Here is a 14,563-nt window from a genome sequence, read left to right on the forward strand (position 1 = left end):
AACAAAAAGACAACCCAATTAAAAAATGGGCAAAGGCGTGAATAAACATTTCTCCAAAGAAGATATACAAGTAGCTAATAAGTACATGAAAAGTTCAATATCATCAGTCATTAGGAAAATGCAAATCAAAATCACAATGAATCACTATAAAACTACTGTTGACGAGTAATAGAAGAAATTTTAGCATTGAGGTGGAAAAGCGGCCACAGTAGTTGCTGAGGGCAGAGAGAGGGAAGAGATGTGATGAGGGGGCATTTTTGGGATTTTGAGTTATCCTTAATAATACTGCAGGGTCAGATGCTGGACTTTATATATCCTGCCATAACCCAATGAATGTACTGGGGGGGAGTGCGAATAACAGGGTAAACTATTATCTGTGTAGTGCAGTGCCCCAAAATGTGTTTACAGAGTGTGATGAATGTGCCACAATGATGAGGGAGGTTGTTGGTGTGGGATGAGTGGGGTGGGGGGATGGGGGATATACGGAAACCTCTTGTATTTTTTAATGTAACATTTTTTTTGTAATGTATATATCTTCAAAAAAATACAATTTATGAAAATAATGTGGTGGGGGGTGGGGAGTGGGTTATATGGGAACCTCTTATATTTTTTGTTTTTTTATGTTTTTTAATATAACATTCCTTGTGATCTACTAACTTTAATTAAAAAAGAAAACAAAACAAAATGAACAAAAATACTATGAGAAACTACTTCGCACCCACTAGAACTATTATTCTTTAAAGAAACTAGAAAATACAAGTGTTGGTGAGGATGTGGAGAAATTAGAACCCTGGTATACTGCTAGCAAGAATATAAAATGGTGCAGCCACTATGGTAACAGTTTGACAATTCCTCAATGTTAAACATAGAGAGCATACAACTTGGCAGTTCTGCCCTTAGGTAAATTATAAGCAGGAATGCAAACAGATACTTGATCACCAGTGCTCACAGCAGCATTATTACCAAAAACCAAAGGGCAGAAACAAGTATCCATTGACAGATAAGTGGATAAACAAAATATGGTATATACATACAATGGAATATTATTTAGCCATAAAAAGGAATGAAGTTCTGATTCATGCTGTAACATGTATAAACCTTGAAAACATTATGCTGAGTAAAATAAATCATACACAGGACAAATATTGTATGACTCTAATTATATGAAATACCTAGATAAAGCAAATTCAGACACAAAAAGTATAGTAAAGGTTACCAGGGTTAGAAAGAGGGGCAACTGGGGAGTTATTGCTTAATGGGTACAGTTTCTGTTTTGTGTTGTGAGAAAGTTTTGGCAATGGATGGCAGTGATGGTAGCAAAAACAGTGAATTTAATGGATTCCACTCAATTGTACACTTAAAAATAGTTAAGATGGCAAATTTTATGATATACATTAAAAAATGTAATCAATAGAATTAGTAATGAGATAATTTACTTTTCTTTGTACTAAGTCTTTGCAATCCAGTATGTATATTATATTTACAGCACATCTCGGTTTGGTCAAGTTATATTCCATGTGCTCAATAGCCACGTGTGGCTAATGGTTACCATATTGGGCAGCAAAGATCTAGATTAAATATAATAAGGGCCTTGAATTAATGCAATGTTACGCTTTTCTTCTGCCTGGAATGTACTTTTCCCTTGGCAATTAACCATTTAAGACTCAAGAAGAAATGTTATCACCACTTTGAGGCTTTCCTTGACAACTTTCCCAACTCATTTTGTCATCTAAAGTGTCTCTTCTCTGTTCTCCAATAATTGCCTGTGCTCATCTCTATTATAAGCACTGTATTATAACTGTTTATACAGGTGAATCTCTTTTCTATTCATGCCATTCTTGACAGCAGAATTTCTGTCTTACTTATTTTTGCATCTCTAGACCCTACAGCACAGCAATGTTAAGTGAATAGATATCATAATAGTACAGTTATCATAATATTGAGCATACATTATATACTAGTGGTATACATTGAGCATACACTATATACTAGTACTTCCCTTAGAGTAGAATCTGGAATCCTACCAGTTCATTGCCATTGATTGTACCTCAAAAGGAATCTCTACTGAACTTAAACTCAAGGCAACGAGGATGAAGAGATCCCAACTCAAAATAGGTGGGGTATTAGGTGGAGTGGGAAGTTATAAATGGGGTAGAAAGACATGAAATTGCAGTTTTTGTAGGTGAATAATGGTTGATAATGGGCAATTTCATAAGTTCAATCTAATACCTCACTTCCAATCTGATATGTGGGACTGAGATTAGGAGGGATGAAGGGGAAGGAGGTACTTAATAAACACTTACTGATTGATTTTGTATTAAGTGAATTTTGTTCAAATGAATACATTCCTAGAAACCATATTCCAGGGTTGTAAAGCCTCAATATACTTAATGTTCAGTATCTGAGCACAGAATTAGCAATAATGAACTTCATAAAGTTAATAAGGGAAGAAGACAAATGTCAGATGTCAGATGTCAGAGGAATGAGGTTGAATTTGTGAAATTGCCCATAGTCAACCACATTTAAAGATTTAGTAGGGGAAGTGGATGTGGCTCAAGTGATTAGACTCCCACCCACCATATGGGAGGTCCCTGTTTCAGTTCCTGGTGCCTCCTAAAGAAGATAGCGAGCTGGTGTGATGGGCAGATGCAGCAAACTGACTCAACATGATGGTGCAACGAGAGACACAAGAAGGAAAAACATAATGAGATACAACAAAGCAGGGAATGGAGATGGCTCAAGTGATTAGGCATCCCCCTTCCACATTGGAGGTTCTGGGTTTGGTTTCCAATGCCTCCTAAAGAAACAAGGAAGGGAAGCGGATATGGCTCAAGTGACAGAGCTTCTGCCTACCACATGGCAGGACCTGGGTTAGATCCCTGCGGCCTCCTGGTAAAAAGAAGAAAAAGCATGCCTGCGTGGCAAGCCAGTGCCTGAGTGAGTGCCCATGTGGTGAGCCAGTGCCTGCAGGAGTGCCTGTGCAAGTACCATGTGGTGAGCCAGTGCCCCGCGCCAAGTGAGTCAGTCATGCAGTAAGATGATGATGCATCAAAAAGAGAGACCAGGGGAGAGTCCAGGTGAAGCGCAGCAGAAACCAGGAACTGAGGTGGCACATTGATAGGGAACCTCTTTCCTTATCAAAGGTCTCCAGGATTGAATCCCAGTGAATCCTAGAGGAGAGAAAACAAGAAGACAACACAGGTAGCAAAAACAGCAGGGTAGGAGGAGGGGAAGGGGAGAAAATAAATAAGTCAATCTTAAAACAACAAAGAAGACGAATAGACACAGTGAGTGCAAACAATGAGGGGGTGGGGAGAAATAAATAAAATAAATCTTAATAAAAAAAGGTTTAGTAGGATATGGAAGAGGTGAACTGGTGAGAATATTGGACTATCATTAAAAAATAAATACCTCCCTCCATTGTTAACATTGCACTAGTGTGATAACTTTATTAGAACGGATGAAAGAATATTAAAATTGTACCATTACCCATAGTCCATAGTTTACACTAGGGTGTATTTTTTTCCCCATATACCAACCTATTATTAACACCTTGCTTTAGTCTGGTACATTTATTATAATTCATGAAAGAACATTTTAAAAACTGTGCTATTAACTATAGTCCATCATTTTTACTGTGTTATATAGTCCTATTTTTTATCTTTTAATTTTTATTTCAATAACATATATATGGGAAGCGGACTTGGCCCAGTGGTTAGGGCGTCCGTCTACCACATGGGAGGTCCGTGGTTCAAACCCCGGGCCTCCTTGACCCACGTGAGCTGGCCCACGTGCAGCGCTGATGTGTGTGAGGAGTGCCGTGCCATGCAGTGCTGTCCCTGTGTAGGGGAGCCCCCCGCCCAAGGAGTGTGCCCCGTAAGAATAGCTGCCCAGCGCGAAAGAAAGTGCAGCGTGCCCAGGAATGGCGCCATGGAGAGCTGACACAACAAGATGACGCAACAAAAAGAAACACAGATTCCCGTGCCGCTGACAACAACAGAAGCGGACAAAGAAGACGCAGCAAACAGACACAGAGAACAGACAACCGGGGTGGGCGGGGGAGGGGAGAGAAATAAATAAATAAATCTTTAAAAAATAAATAAATAAATAAATAAATAAATAAATCTTTAAAAAAACACAAAACATATATATGCCCTAAAATTTCCCCTTTTAATGACATTCATGTATATAGTTCAGTGCTGTTATTTATACTCAAAATATTGTGCTACCATCAACACCATCCATTTCCAAAATTTTAAAGTCAACCTAAATAAAAATTCTATACAAATTAAGCATTAACTTCCCATTCTCTAGCCCCAACACAGCTCCTGGTAAGTTATATTCTAGATTCCAACTCCATGAGTTGAGTTTGCTTATTCTGATTATCTCATATCAATTAAACCATACAATATTTGTCCTTGTGTCTGGCTTAATTCACTCAGCATAATGTCTCCCAGGTTCATCTGTGTTGCCACATGAACCAGAACTTAATTCCTTTTTTTTTTTTTTAAAGATTCATTTATTTATCCCCGTTGTTTGTACTCGCTTCTGCACTCTGTGTCTGTTTGTTGTGTGCTAGTTGTGTCTCATCTTCTTTTAGGAGGCATCGGGAACTGACCCAGGACCTCCCATGTGGGAGGAGGCACCCAATTGCTTGAGGTACATCCACTCCCTGCTTGTTGAATCTCTGACTTATCTCCTCATTGCGTCAGTTGGCCACACTAGCCCATTGTGTCAGCTTGCTGTCTTGTTCGTCTTCTTTAGGAGGCACTAGGAACCGAACCCAGGATGTCCCGTGTGGGAGGCAAGAGTCCAACTGCTTGAGCCACATCTACTCTCTTCATTCCTTTTTTTTTTTCAAAGATATTTTCCCCCTCCCTAACCCTTCCCTTTCCCCCATCCTGCTGTTTTTGCTGTGTCTTCACTGTGTGATTTTCTGTATCTATTTCTCTTTTTTTGTGTGTCTTTTCTTCTTGTCTTTCTCCTCTAGGATTCACACAGGATTTGATCCTGGGGACCTCTAATGTGGAGTTTCTCTGTTAATTGCACCACCTCAGTTCCTGGTCTCTGCTGCGCTTCATTTCAACTCTCCCCTTTGTTTCTCTTTTGTTGTGTCATCATCTTGCCGCGTGACTCACCTGTGTGGGCATTTGGCTTGCTTTGCCGGCACTGGCTCACCACGTGGGCACTCATGCAGGCACTCAGTTCACCACGTGCATACTTAGCTCACCATGTAGGCACCGGCTCACCACACAGGCACTCATGTGGGCACTTGGCTTGCCAGGCGGGCATTCATGCGGGTACTCAGCTCACCACGCAGGCATGCTTTCTCTTCTTCTTTTTCACCAGGAGGCCCGAGGGATCAAACCCAGGTCCTCCCATATGGTAGGCACAGGCCTTATCACTTGAGCCACAACCACTTCCCATCTTCATTCCTTTTTTTTTAAAAGATTTATTTCTCTCCCCATCCCCCCCCCCGCCCCCGGTTGTCTGTTCTCTGTGTCTATTTGTTGCATCTTCTTTGTCCGCTTCTGTTGTCAGCGTCACGGGAATCTATGTTTCTTTTTGTTGCGTCATCTTGTAGTGTCAGTTCTTCATGTGTGCAGCACCATTCCTAGGCAGGCTGCACTTTCTTTTGCACTGCGCGGCTCTCCTTACAGGGTGCACTCCTTGCACGTGGGGCTCCCCTACGTGGGGGACACCCCTGCGTGGCACGGCACTCCTTGCGCGCATCAGCACTGCGCATGCGCCAGCTCCACACGGGTCAAGGAGGCCCGGGGTTTGAACCACGGACCTCCCATGTGGTAGACAGACACCCTAACCACTGGGCCAAGTCCGCTGCCCTCTTCATTCCTTTTTAATTCTGAATAATGTTCCATTGTATGTATATACCACATTTTGTTTATCCATTCATCAGCTGATGCTTCCATCTCTTGGTAATTGTAAATAATGCCACTATGAACTGAACTCTTTTTTTTTTTCTTTTTTTTCAAATTCTACTCAATTTATTCATTTTTTAAAAAAATATTACATTCAAAAATGAACTAGTTTTTAAATTATATTTTAAGCTACCCGAATTACTGGCATCTATAATCTGCTTTCTTGATAAATCTCAGAGGGTTAATATATCTAGCAGAACTTTAATAGAGATTCTTTATTTATTACAATAATTATGTTAATTGTTATCTACGTTTTAGTTTTATTTTAGTTTTCAAAATTTTCTTTGTAAGGGTAAAAGTTGAACATGATCTTTGAAATAAAAATCAAAATACTACAAGAGAGGATTACAAAGAGAGAGCTTGTAATTAAGCTCTCCATAACCTGGTTAAGTCCTTAAAGAAACTTCTGTTAATAATATGGTGTATGATAAAGACTCTTTTTGAAACTATGAAAATTAAAAACAAAATTAAACCAAGAAAATAAAAATGATTATTCAATATGTAAGGTTTGTGATAAACAACAACAAAACCAACATATTATAGACACAGGGATAAACATCATCTTTTTCTTTGAGGTACCAGGGCTGGGGATTGAACCTGGGACCTTGTATGTGGGAAGCCGGCACTCAACCACTGAACCACATCAGCTCCAAATTGGTTTTTTTGTTTGCTTGTTGTGTTTTGTGGTTTGTTTTTAGGAGGCACTGAGAACCGAACCTGGGACCTCCCATATAGGAAGCAGGTGCTCAACTGCTTGACACATCCACTCCTCACATCATCCCTTTTTTCCCGAAGTTTTATTCTATTTATTCCCCTCACCCCCATTGTTTACATTCACTATCTGCTCTCTGCGTCTGTTTGTGCGCTAGTCTTCTTTTTTTTTAGGAGGCATTGGGAACCGAACCCAGGACCTCCCATGGGGGAGGGAGGTGCCTAGTTGCTTAAGCCACCTCTGCTCCCCATATCATCCCTTTTAATGGCTACAGAGCAATCCACTATACTGATGAACATATCATAATCCATTTAGCTAATATCTTAGTGATGGACATTAAGGGGTTTTCCAAGTCTTTACTATTATAAACCATTTTGAGATTAAAATGGTGTGGCCTGGAGTCAGAATTTCAGGGTATTTATTATCTAGATTCTGTTACTTTTAAGTTAACATGACTTTAGTATCTCTATTCTTCAATTTCCCCATCTGTTGAATTCAGATACTAATGGTACCTACCTCATACGAGAGGAGTGAAAATTAAAAGAATTAAAATGTAGAATAAACACAACAGTGACTTGCATATAGAAAGCTCTAAATAATTGCTTACATATATATATATATATTTGTATTCCTTGTACTGTGATTTCCTTAGAAAGTGTAATGAATGGGTCAAAACACATGTGCATTATAAATTTCCAGTTATTCCTCTTGAAAATGTACAATTTAAATTCTTACGAACCAGAATGAAAGCTCTCCCAGAAAAAGAATTTTTACTAATTCACTCTCTAATGTATTTCCAGTGTCATGAGTATTAACTCATAAAAAGGTGTTCAGTAATTAACCATTGAATGAATGTTAATATAAATCCTTCTTTTTCTTCATACTCTTGCCAAAAATGGGCTTCTTCAATCTTAAAAGTTTTGGCAACTGCATTAGTCAGCCAAAGTGGTGCTGATGAAAAATACCAGAAATGTTATTTTTATAAAGGGTATTTATTTGGAGTAGAAGCCCACAGTTACCAGGCCATAAGTGTAAGTTACTTCCCTCACCAAAGTCTTTTGCCATGTGTTGGAGCAAGATGGCTGCTGACATCTGCCAGGGTTCAGGCTTCCTGGATTCCTCTCTTGCCAGGTTTCATTTCTCTCTCAGCTCAGCTGCTCTGTTTTCTCCACAAGGTCAGCTGTGGACTATGAGCCTCTCTAGGCTTTGCCTCTCCTAGACTATTAGGCAAACTGCTTGTTTCTCTTCCCAGGGTGTTCTCCTTTCCTCATGACCAAGCTCTTCAGTGTGCTTACTCCCAGGCTCCAGCTCAAGACTCGAACCTCCCTTCTCTGCAGTGTGGTTTTCCTACTGACATCGCCCAATCAAAGCCTTAATCATTATTTAATCAAGTAAAGTAAAACCTCTGAATCCAACATACTCTAATACACTTGGAAGAAAACACCAGTTTAGAAACATAATCCAATAGTTCTTACTGGAATTCATCAATAATATGGTACACCAACCTTATAGATGAACAAAAGAATCCTGTTTCACATTAAATTTCTTTGTGATATTAAACATCTTCTCAAATTTGTCAGACATACAAATTTCTTCCTTAATGATATGATGATTTTGTCCTTTAACCATCCAAATCTTACCTTTATGGTTAATCTAAATTATTTAACACTGTAAACCACTGTAATCTCACCTGAATCAATACTTGTTTCATATATTCCTTCCTCTGTACCTCTGTTGGTACTCCAGTCTGAAAAAGATAGTTTCTTCTCCTTGTCAATCCAACTTTTTCTTAAAGGCACCATTTCCTTCATTTTTGGTAATGCTGGACTTTACCAGGATCTCTATTCCTCTCACTGACACAATATAATACACACAATACAGAAGTTTGGATGTTTCTTAATATTCTTTCATGTGTATTAATCCCTTCACTCCCCACAACAGATGTAATTTATGAGAATATAGTAGTTTTCTTTAATCCCCATGGTGCCGAATAATATAGCTGAACAGAATGGGTACTTAGAGCACTTCTTGATTGATTTTGTTTTACGTGAATTTGGTTCACATGAATACATAAGTTGAAACCATATTTCTAAGTTGCAAAGCCTCAATATATCCAATGCTTAGTACTTAAGCTTTGAACTAGCGATAAAAAAGTACATGAAGTTAAAAAGGGAAAAAGGTAACTGTCGCAGATAAGTCTTTAAATGTAGCATACTGCTTTGGCAAGTGATTTGGTGTTATAGGTGGACTCTGTTCAGAAAGCTGGGATATTATAAGTGGGAAGGGAGGAAGGGAGTTTGGCTTAACTGAAATTCAAAGCAAGACAAAAAAAAATCGCTCAACTACAGCTAAGTTTATGTCTCTTTAACCACAATAAGCACACAATGAAACCAAGTCCTCTCCTTTTTAAAAAAGAATAACTATGGATATAGTCAGGTAAAATGAACTTTTGCTAAAGATTATTTATTTTTTTATCTAGAATGTACCAAACTCTTCAAGAAAGCAATGCTTTTACAAGCGTTTTGTTGAGACACTACACTCAATACTTGTTTGTAATTATATTAACTGCCAGATGATTTTTACCTGTACCAAGAATAAGTTCAACATCAACTAGAAACTAACACCACAAGAATATAGTTTTTCATCTAGATATTAAAACCAAAATTTTACTTGTTACCTGGCCAAATTATTTCCCCACTGGTTATCTCAGGTCTCTCTCAGCAGTTCTTGACTCCTAATAAAGATTATTTCTCTTGGATCAATGTCAATCAGCACTTCCTATTATTACATACAATTTCATAACAGTATATAGCTCAGCCAGTGAGTACAAGGTGGAGCTCTATTTGTATCTGAGTGATGTGAAAGCACAATAGTATACGTTGTATGTCCTCCCATGGCCCACTGGATGGAACATGGGAGAGTGTGGGCTATGATGTGGACCATTGACCATGAGGTGCAGTGGTGCTCAGAGATGTATTCACCAAATGCAATGAATGTCTCATGATGATGGAGGAGATTGTTGCTATGGAGGGAGGAGTGGGGTGAAGGGGGTGGGGAGTAGATGGGGGCCTAATATTTTTTGAATGTAATGTTAAAAAAATAAAGACAAAAAAAAAAAGCACAATGGAGATTTGATGCTCTCTTCTAAGACCTTCAACTGTGATAAACTCTTTTAGTATTATCAAATCTCCAAGTAAATAAGGGTATGTGAGGCATGATTACTTGGTCTGAAACAACATTTCACTTTTTGATCTTTTTTACTTTTTAGTAGCATAGAATTTTGTCTTTGTTGTATGAAAAGGCACATGTGCCAGAATGATTCTAGCTTTTAGAAAGCTTCAGGTTGGGCTCGTACTACCTGCTCTGCTGACATTTACTGAGGACTAAATAATGGCCCCATGCTGATTATCTGTATTTATATGAAACTTTCTCTAGCTCCTTTTATAGGTTAAACTTTCAAAGTAACCATGAACGGAATGCAGTAACTTTTTAAAGAACTATTCCTAAAACCAATCCAAATGAATAAGTACAAATTTTTTCCAAGGATAAAAGCAAGAACTCATACACATGAGGATAAAGGAAGATAAAACAATTTATGTACAAAAGTTAAGCTAGTTCCCTCTGCTTTAATTTATCCTTTATTATGCTCTCATCCTCCACTGTGAAAGAGTCAAGTTAAAGCTCTTTCAAAAACTAGAGAGAAACTAAAACAGAAGGTCTATACCATGCAGTAAATCTGGCAATTTGAAAGACTTAAAAATGTTAAGTAAAGTCTCCACATTCAGATCTGCCAAAACAAATAGAAAAGCACAAACCAAGACCATGCCAGTGCCTGGGTGTTACCCATTTAGTGTTGTAGACTAAAGAGCATAACCAAAACATGCAACCAGAAAATCTTGTTTGCTATTTTCAAAACAGTAATGACTGAAACAAAAACATTACTTGAGATTTTCAAGTTCAGTCAAGTAAAAAAGAGCACATTTTATTTTAATCTACTTTAATTGTATAAGCCGTTTTAACTTTCCAAAACTGTGCCTCAGGAAGAGTTTAACACAATATTTAGTTATTGTTCATATCTCTATCGAAACTTCAAAATATGAGTAACCTTATTTTGTAATTATAATATGTTTAAGAGACACTGTGGGTATTTTGCAAGCTAGAAAAACTTAATTATGCTATTACTGTGTAGGAATTTGGCATTATAGCATATGTCTTCAGAAACTGCTATCAAAGACTGTGGATCTCAAAACTGGTTTCACATCTATGGGGTATCTCTACTAATTATTTCAAGGGTCTCATTAATATCTAAAATCAAAATTGTATTAAGCTAAAACTTGAATTGGATAGTAAAAGTTTTGGAACCCTGGGCTTTCCTCTAAAATCAACTATGCAATTTACTTTAATAACATATTAATTGGTGTATTAGTAGGTCAAAGGGGTGATGATCAAAATACCAGAAATTGGTTGGTTTTATAAATAAAGGGTATTTATTTGGGGTAGGAGCTAACAGATACCAGGCCATAATACACAGGTTACTTCCCTCACCAAAGTCTATTTCCATGTGTTGAAGCAAGGTGGTTGCCAACATCTGCCAGGGTTTGGGCTTCCTGGGTTCCTCTCTTCCCAGGTCTTGCTTCTCTCCAGGCTCAGTGTTCCTCTCTTACCAGGGCTTGTTTCTTTTTCCTCTATGTGCTTATTTCCTGGGGTCCTAGCTTAAGACTCCAGCATCAAACTCCAACATCAAAACCCCCCAACTCTGTCCTTTGCCATGCCTTTTATCTGTGAGTCGCCATCCATCAAGGAGTGGGGACTCAAAACCCTACTGATGCAGTCCAATCAAAGGCTTAATCATAATTTAATCATGCCCAGGTACAGACCAGTCTACAATCATAATCCACTGTCTATTTTTGGAATTCATAACTGTATCAAACTGCTACAATTGGTATAACAAATCAACATTTAGTGAACATCTACTCTATGCCAGGTACTGTGTAGAGTTCTTTGCATATATTTTCTCATTTTAATTTCATAATATTCCTTGGATAATAGTCAACTCATGAAGATTTTCAGTGGCTACCCAATTTATTAATAGCGATATGACACTCAAAGCAAAAGGCTTAATATTAAGTTTTGGGGATAACAATTAAAATTTATCTTTTTGAAGACTATCCAATGACAAAAATTGTTTAGGATATAATTCTAAGATAAAAAAGGAAACTACTAAATTACATACAATAATACTCTACATATGTAGGAAAATATATATATCTGTATAAATTTCTAAATAGTTATATTTGGATGGTAAGATTACCAGAAATTTTCCTAATTTTCTAAAATAAACATTATTTTTATAATCAGGACTCCCTTCTAATTAAATGTTACCCTAAAAATACCTAACTCTATTTGGTTACTAGAAAAAAAATTTAAGGTAAAATTAGTATGAATGAAATATATTGTGTAGTATATTTGGGAAATAGGTTCTTTTGAAATTTTAATATATTTTGATATAGGTTAATGTATAATACAAACTATATTATGCAAATATGTAAGAGTTCACCTTAAATTTCCATTGCTTTAATTTCGAATGTGGAGGACTAAATACAGATTCTCTAAAAGGCTATAATGCTTTCATTTTAAACTTAAACTGAAAGAGAGCACAAAGCCATTTGCCTTCTTTACAAATTTCCCTTAAGAAAGACAAATGTGGATGATTTTGATTGCATCAGATTCTAAATAGGTATCTTCTCTGCCACTGGTTAATATTGCGCAACAGTATACACTCAATAAAAGTTGTTGAATGAATGAAGGGATGCACAAAATGAGTAAGATGTCCTCTTTGGATATCTAGACTTTCCCTTCACTCATTTTAGATGACCTGAGAAGCACTTCCTCAAAATAACCCTCTGGTTCACCATGAGAAGAATGCCTGGCACCAGCTGGGCAGGAGATATTAATAGAATGTCCATTAGGCACTTGTTCAAGGCACATAGATAGCTTAGTGATAGAATCTTTGGAAATATTTGGACAGTTGGGTTATTCAGAATATGAATCAGTTGTAGTTCCCTAAATCTTTACTCTCAATTTTAAGAAACTAAGTTCTGTTTTTGGAAATTCTTAAAAATAATAGTAAGGTAACAGCAAAAACTGCTTTCAATGTTAGAAGAATTGAGCATTTGGGGCTAAAGAAAGAAAGCTTACCACATCAAGATTCTTTTTTCTTGTGACAAAGATTCTTTTGGAGAGAATCCAGATATTAAAATTGAGAAGAGAATAGATATTTTAATTATCATTTACCACTAATAAAGTCTCTTACCCATGAAACTACATTATTATATCTTCCTGGACAATATCATGTCCTAAAACAGAGATATGCTGAAAGTCGAAAAATATCCTAGGTCCTCATTAGTGACCTTTGGAGAGACTAAGGGCAGACTAGGACTGGTATGAGAGTACAACTGATTTTTTAAAATGTTACTCAATGGTTGTGTTTCCTTTACAATTCATTTAAAAAATATATAGAATCTAGAAATACTTGTATCTCTACCAGACAGAATCAATCATTCTAGCTAGAAAAGTTAAGATGGAATTTTCTTCTTACTTAGTGTGAATTATCTCTAAATATGTAAATAAAGTCATATAGAACGAACAGATAAACATTTTTCAATCCTCAATTAATCCGATGAAGAAATATTTCTACTAAAAGGTATCCTGCACTATGTCAGGCAAAGGTAGTAGCAAATAAACAAGAAAAATATATAGATGCTGATCTTGAGGAACTTTCCATCTAACTGGGGAAATTATATGGGAAACTACAGCTAATAAGACAGGATAAATGTGCTGTTTTGTGGTATGTAGAAAACATGTTCACAGGTAGAGAAATAAGCCTCATAGTGTTTAGAAAGGTAGGTAAGGCTGGAGAGGTGAGGCCACATTGTGGAGGAGATTGGAAGTCTGGTAGAAACACTTAGATTTGGTGTGGTAGGGAATGAGGCAGTGAGATGTTTTTTGCAAAGGGAAAAGCAGAATGTTAAAGAAAGATTAGCATAGTAACTAGGTAGGATCAATTTAGGTAGGGGGAGAGGAGCTAGGAAAAAGAGCCAGCTAAGCCAAATACAAAACTGATTAATATATGTATACTTTTCTATTAGTATACTTAAACAGTGTTTCACAAGGCACTTAGGGGATCTTCCAAAATTTCCTTGGTTTTCGCTAGGCCTTTTTTACTTTCAGTCTCAATATATATATGTTACATCTTTCTATCTCTCTGGAAGGAATGCACTAAGGAATGTAGGAAGGTAAGTAAGAAATGAGGTAAAGAAAAAAGGAAGCACAATTAATTTTAAAAAGCATTTGTAACTAGTTTAAAATTAATATGAAGGGAAGCAAATGTGGCTCAAGTGATTGGGCTTCCATCTACAACATGGGAGGTCCTGGGTTTGGTTCCCGGTGCCTCCTGGAGAAGGTGAGCTGGTGCGGCGGGCAGGAGTGATGAACTGGTGCAACAAGGTGACACAACAAAAGGAGCACAAAGAGGAAAGACAATGAGAGACATAACAAACCATGGAGCTGAGGTGGCTCAGGTAATTGAGTGCCTTTCTTCCACATGGGAGGTCCCGGGTTCAGTACCCGATGCCTCCTAAAGAGAAGATGAGCAGATACAGAGGGCACATAGCAAATGGACAATGGCCGGGGTGGAGGGGGGGATGATAAATCTTAGAAAAAATAAAAATAAAATTAGTATGAAAATAAAATTAAGTAGTCTCATTATCATGGAATCTAATTCTAGAAAATTTCTAATGTATGCCTCTACTCTACCAACCATTAAAGTACTTAAAAATACATGAAATTCATGATTATTACTTATTGTGTTTTATTTTGTGAGCAATATTTATGTATGCCAAGGATAAAGCAA

At 37.3% G+C, this 14,563-nt stretch overlaps 1 protein-coding gene across 2 annotated transcripts in view; it reads right to left on the bottom strand.

The window, feature by feature from the left end:
- PIBF1 (progesterone immunomodulatory binding factor 1) overlaps nt 1–14,563 on the bottom strand; it is a 273,027-nt gene that overhangs the window by 97,700 nt on the left and 160,764 nt on the right. The window lies entirely within an intron of this gene.

The sequence above is a fragment of the Dasypus novemcinctus genome, chromosome 15 (assembly GCF_030445035.2).
Source record: "Dasypus novemcinctus isolate mDasNov1 chromosome 15, mDasNov1.1.hap2, whole genome shotgun sequence".
Taxonomy (NCBI): Eukaryota; Metazoa; Chordata; class Mammalia; order Cingulata; family Dasypodidae; genus Dasypus; species Dasypus novemcinctus.